At 47.0% G+C, this 15,633-nt stretch overlaps 1 protein-coding gene across 11 annotated transcripts in view; it reads left to right on the top strand.

Moving 5' to 3' along the window:
- The window catches only part of KATNIP (katanin interacting protein), a 202,281-nt gene that overhangs the window by 98,353 nt on the left and 88,295 nt on the right, over positions 1-15,633 (top strand). The gene's annotated exons all lie outside the window — the stretch shown is intronic.

Raw genomic sequence — 15,633 nt, 5'->3', positions numbered from 1 at the left:
TAATCAAAAACTTACTCTGAGCATGCTCCCTCCTGTTTGTCCTGGTCCTCACCGCTCTCTGTTGGTGACTCTGAGACTCACATTGCTGGTTTACGTCTTCTGAAGATGTTGGAGCTTGTAACCCCTGTTTTAGGGAGTAAAAAGAACAGGTGCCCGAGACTCACAAGCCTGGAGCTTTTCCGTAAACTCTGAAGGGGCCTTGGCTAAGTCACTCTCGGAGGCCCTGTTGCCTCCCCTTTGACAAGAAGGGGTATATTAGGTATTTCCTGTGCTTGTCAGCTCTGAAATTGTAATTCCTAGCTTGAGTTTATAGGCAAACTCTATTTCTGATTATAAAATCCATAGGAGTAGAATCATTCATGGAGCCCCCACTCATCCAAGGACTCCTGTAGCTCATTTATAAATTACATATGTGGGGTTTGAAATATCCTCTCTCTACCCTAGATCTAAGCTTCATATTGGCAGAGATGTGTGTTGTCTCTTTGCTTGCTCTGTCTCTAGTCCTTGGAAAAGTGCTTGGCATAGGTTTAGTTTGCAAATAAATCTTTATTAGGCAAGCGGATTGAATAATTGGCTGAGTGAATCAATGAGTGAGGTGTGGTATAGATGTTGATTCGGCACCCTGGGCAGCCCACACAAGCTGTGTTCAGTCATCACATCACTGAGTCATAATTACGGTGACAGTATTTTCCAAACTGTGAGTCAGGAAACATAATCTGACAAATAATTTTTTTGCTGCTTGAGGTAGAAGAATCAGTTTGAGAAATGGAGTTTGGATCCTGAAATATTGGGATCACTGGCACATGGTGCCAATTAAAATGGATATTTTCAGTGACATGAGCAAGGCCGGCGGGATAACAAGCACAGCCCTTGGCATAGAGTGCTGGGGATGCCGGAAAGAGACTTGACACAGCTCTGCTGACTGTCATTGTGGGGAAACAGGCACAGTGGTATGAGGCTTTCTAGTTTTAAGAGAAGCCAGGTATCTGGGTTTCTTTGTGTTCAATTTCTCCCCCTTTTTTAAAAATTTGGTAACAAATTCACAATTTTTTGTGGACCAAAGATAGAAAATGGCCAGATTTGGCTTTCAGACCATCAGCTTGAAACTCCTGGTTCAATGAAAGCCTTGTTGGTTCCTGACAAGAGGAGGAGGTCTTTCTTCTTCCCAGTGGCACTTTATTAGCCCCTCTGTACCCAGAGCCATCAAGGGCGTGGTGCCCTGAATGCACCCAGAGATGCCCAGTTGGACAGCTCAGATGAAAGGACAGCCTGGCTGATGGCTTAGGAGTGCTCTGGGCAGGAGAGTCGGACAGCACAAGGAACAATTCAGTGATGTGCATGAATGATTCATGTGGAACGATGCTGAACAAGCACTAAATGCCCATGAAAGGCAGGTCCGGAGGGAGACATGTGGGAATCCTTTCACCCAATAGAGCATTTCTGTAAGTGAAGCTATCGGGTGGTATCTGACTTACTACAGCATCTTTTTTAATCCTAATAAAAATAAAGAATGACCTGTGAATCAATATTGGAATAAATAATGTCTTTTAGTTCTTGCATTTATCGGCTACATGGAATATCTTAGGTACTTTTACATTATTTTTCATAATTTCGTATAACATCTAATACATGAGTGCTTTCACATTAGAAAAGATTCAAACAATTCAGAAGTAAACTGAGTAGAATATGAATAGCTCTCTCCACCCATCCAGTCAAACTGTGCCCAGCTTTTGATTGAGCACATATACTTGTTTATTTTGTTTTTGTTTTTAACATGTTTTTATTGATTTCAGAGAGAGAAAGGGAGATGGAGAGAAAGAGATAGAAACATCATTGATGAGAGAGAATCATCAGTTGGCTGCCTCCTGCACGCCCCTTACTGAGGAACAAGCCCATAACCCAGGCATGTGCCCTGACCAGGAATCAAACACTGACCTCCTGGTTCATAGGTTGATGCTCAACCACTGAGCCATTAAGGCCGGGCTACTTTTAAAATTTATTTTATCATTCATTCATTCATTTCTTATTTTCTATTTTAGTTCATTTCTACTTTTATCTTGATTCTTTCTGTAAACTTTTTGGTTTAATTTATTGCTTTGCTTCTATCCCACTCCCACTACACATCCTGGCTTCTTAAGTTAAATGTTTAATTTATTTATATTCAGTCTTGTTTTCTAATATATCAGTGTTAAGATTATACATTTTCCTCTGAACACTGCTTTGTTCTTATCCCACAAATTTGCTATTTATATAGTGTTTTCATTGTCATTTGTTTCTAATTAGTTTGCGATTTTAGGTTTTTTTCCTCCTCTATTTAGAAGAGTTTTTTACAAATGTTCCAAGTAAATAGTTTTTTATCTATTTTTGTTTTATTTTGTGTTAATTTCTAGTTTTACTACATTATGATCAGAGAATGGCTTGTTTGGTTTCAGAGAACGTTTTTTTGGACATTTCTGAGGTTTTGTTTGTGGTCTACCAGATCATTTTTATAAATGTTCCATGGTATTTCGAGAGAATAATAATTCTCTTTTTGGTACAAATTCTCAATCTATCTATTAAACCAAGCTATTCATTGAATTATTTACCGTGGTGATTCTTAAAGAATGGTCCCAGACTACCCATATCAGAATCACCTGGGCTGCTTATTAAAAACTAGGGGCATGGTGCACAAAATTCGTGCACTGGTTGGGGGAAGTCTCTCAGCCCAGCCTGCCACCTCTCACATACTGGGAGCCCTCAGGGGATGTCCTACTGACGGCCGGTGGGGAGCGGGCCTAAGCCGCAGTCTGGCCTCCCTTTGTGGGAGGCGACCAGGCTGATCAGGGGAAGGCACCAGCCGCATCACCCCGCTGCTGCAGCCACTGCTAGTCTCTGAAGCCACCAAGGTGTTTTCATCAACAAGGACTCTAGTTCCTTCACCATGAAAAAATGACAACTTTCTTTAGGCATTTTCAAGATGTGTCTTTCATAGGATATGACATTTATTTCTTTCTTTTTTTTAAATCCTCACCTGAGGATATGTTACCATTGATTTTTAGAGAATGTGGAAGAGAAAGGGAAAGAGAGAAACATCAAAGTGAGAGGAACACTTTGATTGGTTGCCTCCTGCATGAGCCCTGACCTGGGCCCCAGCCAGGGAGGAGCCTGCAACCTAGGTACATGCCCTTGATCAGAATCGAACCCGGACCCTGCAGTCGGCATGCCTAGGCATTATCCACTGAGCCAAACCGGCTAGGGCAGGATATGACATTTCTTAGCCCTCTAGCAGCAGACCTTCGTTTTTTTCTCCAGGAGTGTGGTGGAAAAAACCCTAGATCACCTTTTTGGATTCTTATACCCAAGTTACTAAGAATATTACCAGTGGCATACAGGGAGCTTAGCCAATGAGGGTCAGAAAAGGTGTTTCCTCTGTAGTTCACACCGATCGCTGGCTCCACACCTGCCAAGGCCTAAAGCCTCAGGGCCTGGGCAGGGGACTCCCAGCTCCCTCCGATCACCGGCTCTGCCCCTGCCCAGGCCCAAAGCCTCTGGCTGAGGCTTTGGGCCTTGGCAGGGGACCCCAGGCTCCCTCTGATCGCTGGCTCTGCCCCTGCCCAGGCCCCAAGCCTATGGCCCAGGCTTGGGGTCTGGGCTGGGGCCCCCCAGCTCCCTCCAATCGCCAGCTCTGCCCCTGCCCAGGGCTTTAGGCCTGGGCAGAGTCCCCCTCGGCTCCGATACAAGGCTCGGCCCTGCCCAGGAGCCCCCTGGCTCAGGCCCTTCCCAGGTTGCTCAGGACCCACGCGGGCCTACCTCGGAGTGACCTGGGTGCCAAGAAAGTTCCCGGGACCCAGGCGTTGGGCACCTACGTATGCAAATTAACTACCATCTTTGTTGAGTTGATTTGCATACTCACTCTGATTAGCTGTTGGTGTAGCAGAGGTACGGTCAATTTACATGTTTGTCTATTATTAGGTATGATGTGAATTCTCATACCGCTCTCAAAGACACAGAATTGGATCTGGAATGCTTGGATTCTGCATTTCTTATAAGACTTCTGGGAAGTTCATATGCTCATTAGCAAACTGCAATAGATCCTACTTAATTTTTCTCTGTTTAATCCAGTTGATTTCCGTGAACTTGTCAATTTTCTCTTATATTTCTTTTTTTTTTTTTGCTTTGTATATTTAAAATCTCCATCATATATTTAAAATTTCTAATAGATAGTGCCTTTTATTCATATGAATATATCAGTGTCATTATCTTCATCCCATTTAAAATAGTAGATGGGCCATTTCAATATGAAGGCTTGTGTCTTTCTTTAGCACTGGAAAATAGTATTATTATTATTATTATTATTATCATTACTAGAGGCCCAGTGCATGAATTCATTCATGGGTGGGTCCCTTGGCCTGGCCAGCAATCGGGGCCGATCGGGAGGGCTGGCCTGCTGCGGGGAGGGACCGTGGGAGATTGGCCTCAGCAGCAAGCTAACCAACGGCTGATTCTGTGAGGAATCGGGCTCCCTCCTCCTCCTGTCTGGATCCGGGGTACGGGTGAACCAGATTCGGAGTTGTCAGAGCCCCCGCAGCAAGGTCTGGGTCAGTGCGCGTCATAGCTACCAGCCAGTCGTCCAGTTGTTCTGATCATTTTGGTCATTTGGTTGTAACGGTCGCTTAGGCTTTTTTATATATAGAAGATTGTTACTGTCTTCCATTGTGTCTGTTCTGTCCTCTGGAGCATCTGGTAGACAAATGTTGGCCCAGATCTGTCTTTGCAAGTGACTTAATTTTTCTTTCAAACTTCCTTTTTGTGTTTTTGTACTGTGTTTTATAAAATTGTTTGGCTTGATTTTGATTGAGCTAGTTGTTTCTTTTTCATGGATGAAAGGTCCTCTTAAATCTCTCCAGGGATATGAATGTCCTGTGTTGTAAAGTCTTCCTCTATTCTGTTAACTCTCTTTCTTTGGGTATTGGTTCTTTTATTCATTTGGTGGCTATCATTCGGGCTGTTGATTTTTCCCAAATGTGTGCTCATTCTTGAGACTCCCACTTCCTCTGCTCATTCTGTTGGATGTAACCCAGCCCTGGTGATTGTGGAGTCGGGGCATAACATGCTATTGGAAGCTGTGCACCTTATCTCCCTCCCAAGTCTGGGAGCTCCTAGTCTGCCTTTGGGATGGTGATCTCCTGTGGGGGGCATTGTCCTGCCTTCTGGCTCAGTACCCACACTCCAGGCTTCCATCGGTGGGTGAGCACCTCTGTACTTAATGCAGCCGGGAGCCAGCAGCCTTAAAAGTAGCCCCAGTGAATGCCCTGTGATCTCTGTCTCTGTCTTTCAGGAATTCCTCAGAATTTCTAGTCTGCCAGCAGCATTCTTTATTGTTTGGTCTCTATCCCACCATCCCCATTCCATTTCCTGTAGCCAATCCCAGCTCTGGACAGGGAGGAGAGGCACTCGGGGCCTTGCAGCCAGGTAACAGTCAGGCAGCCTCAGTGTGCTGAGCCCATGCCCTTGCTCTTACATCACGCCACTGCCTAAGACAAGGATGTTTTTTCTTCATAGTGATGGGATGTTAGAGACTGCTCCAAAGTACTTCATAAATAAATTTAGCTTTAAATGAAAAAGTTAGGGCTCAAGTCACTTTATTCTGGGAAATTTGTGATCTAGGAGCCACCAGGCGTGAGGCATTGGCTGGTAAGCCCTAGGTTGGGTTCTTGATGCTCATTATACTTGTAATTTCTTCCAGAATGGCTGTCTTTGTTGCCAGATTATAAATTCCATGAGAACAAGGACTCTATCTGTTTGGTTCATTACTCTGTCCAAGTACTTAGCAGTCAGACCTGCTAATGGGGACAAAGACATTCAGCAATAAACATTTGTTGCATAATGAATGAATGAAAAGGAGAACAAGTTAGTCTATACCCCCTCAATGCAGGGTGAAAATCCTTTCTGGGCCAGGCAGGTTAATATAAATGAGTAAAATGGCTCATATAAGGCAATAGGAGCTAGTGGGGATTATTGCAACTAACAGTGCATGCCAGGCTAAAGGCATTCAGATCCCAATTTTATAAAACTGCCAACTAAATGAGAGACATCACTGGGGGTTGGCAGGGAGGAGGGGTGTTGGCTGCAGGCCAGTGACGGCTCCCCGGGGACTGCTGCTTCCTCTTGGGACAAAGTACCCGCTGCGCTTCATGCTCTAAACATTTGATCTTCTTGTGGGCAAAGTCAGTAGGATCTGAGAAACAGAGAAGAAATGCAGTCATCTCGCTTTTAAACTTGCTGTGAAAACCAGACCTCTGTAAGAGCAATCCTGAAGCACTGATTCATAGCTGTTCTCTCATTGTGTCCCTTCAACAACCTGTCAGCGTGTCAGGGCCCATTCCCACAGTAGAGGTGGGGGCTTGAGCTCAGAGACTTGCTTGGGGACACAGAGCAGCTGGAGTGGGCCCCCCCCCCCCCAACCCAGGTCCTGAACTTACACCTAGCTGACCCTTTCTGAGGGTAGTTAGAGGGTTAATGCTTCATCTTCTAACATTTAACCCACATTTAACACGTTTAATGGCCTCAAGGCAGCTTTGTGTCCAAAGCTGTTACCGCCAGGTTTCATCAGTTCCATTCAAGTCCTGGACAGTCACTGGGCCCTGACTTTCCCCTTGCTCAGAGACCGCTTGCTTCCAACGTGCAGGTGCCAGGAAAGGAATAAATGTGGGCAGGTGACAAGGAGCCTGGGTTTGGAGTCGGACAGTTATTCATCCAAACCGGCTCCGCTGTTGCTAGCCCTGTGACCTTGGGCTGTACTTAGGTGCCCTGGGCCTGTAAGAAAAGGACACTGCTGGGGTGGTAAACAGCTGCCGTGGGATAAGGTGTGGAGAGAGCTTAGCTTGGTAATTGGTGGCTGCTGCTGTGGGTGTTATAGTTATTATCACTGTTATTGCAAACAGCTTTATGGTTGCCCAGGTTCGCTCTTTCCCTGGCCCAGCAGAACGAGGCAGGTCAGGCATGAGAGGCACGGACCCACTGGCCAGCAAACCCTGCTGCATTTCAGTCAGTGGCCGGCCCCCGGCCCCCTCCCTGGCCTCCTCCTTGGCCTCCTCCCTGGCACTCCGCGAGGGGGCCGGCTTGTGTGCAGTCCCATCGTCCACTCCCTCCAGCACGTTTCCGACCTGGGCTCCTGGCAAAGGGCTTTCTGTTGAAAGGGCTTTAACTATTTTAAACACTAAACATTGAAACTGCACATAACAAGGCTGTAAAGCATAGCTATAAAGTTACTTTCACAGAGAAATTTCTGGATGACGGCTTCAAAGCAACTGGTGGCGGCTCCAGCCTGGGGTCCCTTTGAAGTCTCGGCAAGTGGGCTTTCAAAGCCTCCACCCCAGGTCCACATCTTTCCAGACAGAAGGGTTTGAGCACTTTCTCCAGGGAGTGTTGCTCCTTAATTCATCCCCCTCCACCCTCGGAACAGAAGGTTTTAGACCACATGGGCATTATAAGGGCAGAGGTTCCTGAGGTTTGCTCATCCGGTGTGAGCAAACGTATTATTTTCTTTTGCGAAGAAGATGCCAGCCATGCAGAATTTAGGCTTCTTTTTAATGGATATTTTGTAAATATAATTATGGCATTTAAATTTGTATTAATTGAACAGAAGTAAAATCAAATTGGAAAAGGAGGAATTATTGAAATTGAAATTTATTACAAGAGATTTTTCTGAAAATATCTCACCAGTTTAACAAATTATGAAAGAAACATTGAGGTCAGAGTTGCCCATCTTTTTAAACTCTGTTTCCATTTAAGAGGGATTTGAATTGACTCACTGACTCGGAAAATGAGGCAGGGCTGTACCACGCTGCCTGCCCTCTTCTGGCTTCCGCTAGCTAAGCTGAGGGCTTGGGTTTTGAACATCGCATTTTGCTCCGTGACGCAAATGTGCACAGTTGTCTAGGATACTCCGTCTCTAAACAGCTTCCACGCCCACCACCAGGTCCGCTCCCGCTGCTCCGGGCTGTGCTCTTCATTCTGACTGCACCTCCATCGTTTGGATTTTGTCTTCCGGGAGGTGTTTTGCTGACAGGCTCACGGGGTTATATTTCCTGAGTTTCTTCCTGTTGGATCGATGGCCTGTTGTTTTTAAGTCTGGACCACTCGACTGGATACAAAGTCAGACCTGCTGCTCGCAGCTTCTGAGTCTCTCCTTTGGGGACAGATGTGTTCCAGGGCTGGGCACCCAGGGTCCTCCACCACTGTCCCTCCCACTACTGTGGGGAATGTATTTATTTGCAAGAGTTGGGACAAGATTTAAACATAAATGTAAATATATCATTATTTTCTAATTATAAAATTAGGAATAGGCTTATAAGAAAAAATTAAGTAAAGCAAAATAGAAAAGAAAGTCCCCATAATGTCACCCCCAGAGAGAACATTGTTAATAGTTTAATGATGATTTTTCCAGAGCTTTCGTATGCACAGAATCGAATAATTATTTTTCAAATTGGGTTTATAATGACATGCTTCTCTTCACTTAAATGTGTATCTTGCTATTTTTGAGGAAGTGGACACGATCTGCCTTGTTCTCTGGAAGGGCTGTCCAAGGCTCTGGCAGTATCTGCCTACAATTAATTTAAGCACCTTTTACTGGTGAGCATTTGGATCATTCTGTTATAAAGATGTCCCAACAGTCTTTATATACTTGAGAGTGAAGGATAAGTTTTTAGAGGCCTTGGTCAAAGAGTATATATACACAATGTTGATTTCTAGTCAGTCATTTCTGTCAATTCTGCCTCCAAAATACATCTCAAAACGCATCTCCCGTTCCCACCTTCATCTTCCACCTGCTGCTGCAGTTGCAACTTCACCCTTTCTCCACCCTGGCGCCAACTTGGTATCCAAGCACCATAGTGATTTGTAGAAACAGAAATCAGATTTCTGTTTCCGCTTAGTACCTTTCAGTGGCCTCTCCGTGTCCATAAAGCAAAGTCCAGACTTTACCCTGAGGCCTACAAAGCCATGCCCTGGGTGACCCCTGCTCCCTGCCCTCCCTTCACTCCAAGTGCACCACCCTCCGGTCACTGCCACCTGCTGGCCTTGGCCCTGCTGTTCCCCCTGCCTGTGCCCCAGACACTCACTGGGTGGCCCTTCATCCCCCAGCCTTCCTTGGCCAGCTTTCCTCAGGCTCCCTCCGCCCACCCACTCTCCACCCGTCTCCTGTCAGGCCCTTTCCTCACAGTTCCGGCCACATCTGGAATGCCGTCTCTTTTTCTTTAGGCAGCGGTTGCTTGCGGCTTTGCCACCTTATTCCCCATCAGCGCCCAGCACAGCACCGCAGCACCGCAGCATGCCTGCATGAGCGGTACATTAACAATAGCACTTGCCACGTCGCCCTCCCGGTTGACGGGGCCATGGCAATGCAGGAGAGTCAGTTTCACACTTGGGTAATCCAGAGGGAGCAGGAGCCGTGGCTGAGGGCACAAGGCCTGGCTCTGCCATTCAATCACTCTAGCAGGTTGGGTCAGCTAAGAGGCTGTAGGCCTCAGTTCTCCAGTTTGGGGGGACTCCAAAAATTCAGTCACTTAAAATGTGGGGTTGCAACATTGTGACAATGATGAAGAGGCTGCAGGGAGCCTGCTCAGCTGGCCATGGATTCGAGAATCCTAATGTCCCAAATCCTTCCTGGAGCTGGCTGTGCTGGGTGGCTCACTCTGCCTTAGACATCGGTGAGGATGACTGTGAGCCCTGGGATGACTGGGACTTCCTGGACAGTGACAGCAGTCTCCCAACGCGGAGCGTCCCAGCTAGTTGGCGCCCCTCTTATTGCTTTGTTCCACAATGACTGGCAAGCATATCGGGGCTCCAGAGAGGGGCTTGCCCCTGCTGTCTCACTGGCCTTGCCTCCACCTATGCAGAACCTAGAACTGAAGCTGTGAAACTTCAGGTCACCCAGGAACTCATTTTCCCTGTGGAGGAGCAGGAAATCCCTCGACCTCCCCACCGCGGTCAGACGTTGAAGACATGAGCCGTGACCTCAGTCTGGCTTCTGGGAAGGTTGCATGGACCACCTCAGTGCCCTCAGCTGGAAGGCCTTGTTACTGTCTTTTTTAATGCCGTTGATGAATACGTGCTCACTTTAGTGCATGGCTTTTCACCCTCACCACTAGACACTGGGCCAGATAATTCTTCATTGTGGGCAACTGTCCTGTACATTCTAGGATGTTCAGCAGCATCTCTGGCCTCTACCTACTAGATGCCACTGGCACTCCCTTTGCCCTGTTGTGATCCAGAACTTCTCTCGTCATTGCCACATATCCTCTGGGTGGCAGAATCATCCCCGATTCAGACCACTACTTTAATGAAACAATTCTGTGAGGCAGGGATTTGTTAACCCATTTTTATGGATGAAAAATGCAGATTGGAGGAGTTCGTAACTTGTTAAGGGTCTCATCACTATGCCACCTCCAAGGCACGTGGGTGCACTCCACCCCTTCTTACGGCCACTACCTAGTCACCAACATAAAACAGTCATTTAGAAAGTATTTGTCAAGCACCTACTATATGCCAGGCAGTGTTCCGTTTGCTCAGTAACTACCAGGGTACTTGGTATTGGGCAGGATGGGAGGGAGGAGGTGTGAAAGATAGACAGCTCTGTTTGTTTCCTATTGCTGTTGTCACAATATACCTCAAACTTAGTGGTTTATCTTACAGTGCTGGAGGTCAGAAATCCGAATTCAGTTTCACTGGTCTAAAATCGAGATGTCAGGTCCTAGCTGGTTTTGCTCAGTGGATAGAGCATTGGCCTGTGGACTGAAGGGTCCCAGGTTCGATTCCAGTCAAGGGCACATGCCCAGGTTGCCGGCTTGATCCCCTTTGGGGGGCGTGCAGGAGGCAGCCGATCAATGATTCTCCCTCACCATTGATGTTTCTATCTCTCCCTTCCTCCCTGAAATTAAAAAAAGAAAAAAAGAAGAAAAAAGATGTCAGCAGATCTATATTCCTTCTGGAAGCTGTAGAGGAGAATCCCTTTTCTCCTTCAAAGCCAGCAGTGTAACATCTTTCCTCCTCCCTGACCTTTTCTTCAATCCCTATACCTTCTCTTTCTGACTCTAATCCTCTTGCCTCTCTTTTACAAAGACCCTCCTGATTACATTAGGCCTATCTGGATAATCCAGGATAATCTCCCCATCTCAAGATCCTTAATTTAATTACATCTGCAAAGTCCCTTTGTAACCTGGCAACCAAGAGGTCTGGGCTGCCTGTCACTACTGGAGCCAATTCAGCAGAGACAGGGTTGAATCATATGTGAATGTTTATTCCAATACTGCAGGAGGTTTGGGAGAGCAGCAGGTCATCCACAAAAATCTGTTCTGCACCTCCCTATAAGCCAGCAGCTTATATTGGGTAGAGCAGGGGTCCTCAAACTTTTTAAACGGGGCCAGTTCACTGTCCCTCAGACCGTTGGAGGGCTGGACTATAGTTTAAAAAATACTATGAACAAATTCCTATGCACACTGCACATATCTTATTTTGAAGTAAAAAAACAAAACGGCAAAAACACCCGCATGTGGCCCGCGGGCCGTAGTTTGAGGATGCCTGGGGTAGAGGGACAAAAGATCACATGGGGAAGTAGGCAAAAGGGTATGTCAAATGGGCAGTTTACAGGTAATGCAGGATGGAGATTTGCAAAGGACTGGGGGTTTTCAAGGGGCTGGCAATATGCAAAGGGCTGGCGATATGCAAAGGGCTGGGAGTCTTCAAAGGGCTGATGGCTCTGGTTTCTGCAACAAGGTTGTTAATCTTTCTTTTTTATATATAAAGGAGATATATATATTTAAATATATTTTAATTGATTTCAGAGAGGAAGGGAGAGGTAGAGAGAGATAGAAACACCCTATATAATAAAAGGCTAATATGCAAATCAACTGAACAGCGGAATGACCGGTCGCTATGACATGTAATGACCACCAGGGAGCAGACGCTCAATGCAGGAGCTGCCCCCTGGTGGTCAGTGCGCTCCCACTAGGGGAGTGTTGCTCAGCCAGAAGCCGGGCTCATGGCTGGCGAGCACAGTGGCGGTGGTGGGAGCCTCTCTGTCTCCGCTACAGTGCTAAGGACGTCTGACTGACAGCTTAGGTCCGCTCCCCAGGCAAAGCAGGCCTAAGCCGTCAGTCTGACATCCCCTGAGGGCTCCTGGACTGTGAGAGGGTGCAGGCCTGGCTGAGGGACACCCCTCCCCCCCGAAGTGCACGAATTTCATGCATTGGGCTTCTAGTCAATGATAAGAAAGAATCATTGATTGTCTGCCTCCTGCAGCCTACTGGGGATCAAGCCCACAACCTGGGCATGTGCCCTTGACCTGAATGGAACCCAGGACCCTTCAGTCTGCAGGCTGAGGCTCTATCCACTGAGCCAAACTGGCTAGGCCAAGGTTGTTAACCCTTTGCACTCGCTTGCTTTTTTCTCGAGCTGCTACCGATGCTGTGTCGAGTCACACTCGACATCCGAGTGCAAAAAGTTAATCTTTCCATTATAATAGGCAGCATTTCCAGGTGAGCAACTCCCAACCAGGTTAGAATGTGCCTTCTTTAATCAGAACAAAACAATCATGGCTAACAGAGCATGATGAATATTTCTTACTAGAGGCCCGGTGCACGAAATTTGTGCATGGGGGGTGGGGAGAGTGTCCCTCAGCCCAGCCTGCACCCTCTCCAATCTGGGACCCCTTGCGGGATGTCCGACTGCCCTCTCACAGTCCAGGACTGCTGGCTCCCAACTGCTCTCCTGCCTGCCTTCCTGATTGCCCCTAACCACTTCTGCCTGCCAGCCTGATCACCCCCTAATCACTCCCCTGCCAGCCTGATTGATGCCTAACTGCTCCCCTGCCAGCCTGTTTGCCCCTAACTGCCCTCCCCTGCAGGCCTGGTCACCCCTAACTGCCCTCCCTTGCAGGCCTGGTCACCCCTAACTACCCTCCCCTGCAGGCCTGGTCCCCCACAACTGCTCTCCCCTGCAGGCCTGGGTCCCCCCCAACTGCCCTTCCCTACAGGCCTGGTCCCTCCCAACTGCCCTCCCCTGCTGGCCATCTTGTGGTGGCCATCTTGTATCCACATGGGGGCAGGATCTTTGACCACATGGGGGCAGCCATCTTGTGTGTTGGAGTGATGCTCAATCTGCATATTACTCTTTTATTAGATAGGATAGAGGCCTGATGCATGGGTGGGGGCCAGCTGGTTTGCCCTGAAGGGTGTCCAGGATCAGGGTGGGGGTTCCCTTGGGGCGTGGGGCGGCCTGGGCGAGGGGCCTGTGGTGGTTTGTAGGCTGGCCACGCACCCCGGTGACCCAAGCAGAGGCCCTGGTATCTGGGATTTATGTATCTTCTACAATTGAAACTTTGTAGCCTGGAGCGAAGCCAAGCCTTCTGCTCACTCTGTGGCCGCAGCCATTTCTGTTGGGATTTATTTACCTTCTATAATTGAAACTTTGGTAGCCTTAAGCAGAGGCCTGGGCCGGCAAGGGCAGGTGGAAAGCTTGGCTTCCTCCATCGCCAGGGAAACCCAAGCCTCCCTCCTGCTCTCCATGGCCTCAGCCATCTTGGTTGGGTTTATTTGCATATTCACTCCTGATTGGCTGGTAGGCGTGGTAGAGGTATGGTCAATTTGCATATTACTCTTTTATTAGATAGGATAATTATGTTCTATTTCTGCCCTAACACCTTTGCTATATAAAGTGATATTCACTGGTCCCAGGGTTTAGAATGTGGACATATTTGGGGGCAACTTATTCAGCCTACAGCAGTCTTTCCTCTAGCCCCCAAAGATTTATTTCCATCTTACATACAAAATGCATTCATCCCATCCCAAGTTTCCCAGAAGTCTCAACCCATTACTGTATCAACTCAAGTCCAAAATATGTATAAGTCTCTTTGTCATCTAAATCAGGTATGGGTAAGATTCTGGGTATAACTCATATTAGTGCCAAATTCCTCTCCATCTGTGTGCTTGTGAAACTAGAAAGGCAGTTATCTGCTCCTAAATGCAATGGCAGTCCCCATTACAGAAGGGAGAAAATGAAAGGAGGAAAGATGTCATCAAACCCAAGCCATCATAAAATCCACTGGGCCAACTCCAAGAGGTCTCAAGGCCCAAGAATAATTCTGTGTGGCTCAGGGCTCCACCCTCAGGGCCCGTGGCTCCACTCTTGGAGTCATCCTTCTTCTTTCCTGAAGGGTAAATGTACTTGCAGCGAAGTAGTGTTATCAACCTGTTTCCTGCCTGTTGAATTTTGGGTGTCTGACAGCCTTCTTTTATTTTCTCCTCTCTCTCTCTCTCTCTCATTCACTTCTAGCTGGCAGTGTTTCTGCTGGATGACATTTTCAAAAACCACGTGGGTCTCCTATGTATGCCTGTAGAATTCATTCCATTAGACAAGAGGTTCCTCCATAGATCTTTCCTGGATAATCCCATCTCTACTCCTGGTGCCTGCTGAGCTATCTAAGGGGATCCACGAGCCCATGTCTGATCTCTTCAAAGAGCCCTCAGTGTGAATGCCCTAAACTTTGGATCCTCTGCAATATTAGCCAAAGGTTGTTCAGTCACACTCTTGGTTTTCTCTCCAGAGCATGCTTTCTGACAGGGAATCTCCTAATTTAATGGCTTTGCAACCCAAATAGACTGAGAGTTTCCCAAATCATCAAATCCCAGTCCCTTTTTCCTTAATAATTTCCCCCTCAGACCATCCCTTTCCTCTCACAGTTTTTCCTGTGCAGCAAGAAGAAACCAGACTGCATCTTCCACACTTTGTTTGGAAATCTCTTCAGCTAAATATCCAAGCCCATCATTGACAGAGTTTCACTTACCACATAACTAGAACACAGTTCAGCTGCGATTCTGCCGCTGTATAACAGATGCCCTCTCCTCTAGCTCCCATAGCATGCTCCTCGCTTCCTCACCAGCGGCACCGTTAATGTGCATATTTGTCATGGTTTGTGTAGGATTATTTTTCTAAAATGATCCGTTTTCCACAGTGCTTCTCACTTCCTCAGAAGCCCTCACTGAATCATGGGGCCAGGGATTAGGACTTGGACATCTTTGGGAGTCATTTTCAGCCTACCCCAGCCACTATTAAACCACCAAACCTTTATTGATTGCTTTCCTTTTCTCCCACGTATGTTAGATACTATGAGGACTACAAGAGTAGTATAGCTAGGCTAACCAAACATACTGGTTTGCCCAAATAGTACATAGTGTAAATGTAGTAATATTCTTTTTCAGAAGTATCCTGGCTTTGCTGATGAATTTTCTGATCACTCTTATTTTAATTCTTGGCCTTATAATTATAAATCTGCAATCTTATGAGACAAAACACATTAAAAAATTGTCAAGCAGCTATAGCTAAGTACTAAATATTGTGACATTTAGGTGCTTCTAAACATCCTTCAGTACAGGACAGCCCCCACAACCATGCACCAGTCATTTACCGTCTGGAATTTCAGGCTCATCTGGAGGCCTTTGGGATTTCATATTCAGATATGGTCCCTGGGCCAGCAGCACAGCATCGCCTTGTGAGAAATGCAAATTCTCGGCTCTGTCCAGAACCCACTGAAGCAGAAACTGTGGGCAGGACCCCACAATCTGTTTTAACAAGCCCCAAACCAAAACATCTCTCTCT

This window comes from Cnephaeus nilssonii, assembly GCF_951640355.1.
Source record: "Cnephaeus nilssonii genome assembly, chromosome: 2".
In the NCBI taxonomy this organism is placed as follows: domain Eukaryota; kingdom Metazoa; phylum Chordata; class Mammalia; order Chiroptera; family Vespertilionidae; genus Cnephaeus; species Cnephaeus nilssonii.
The sequence above is the reverse complement of the archived record's forward strand: the minus strand, read 5'-3'. Positions and strand labels throughout refer to the sequence as shown.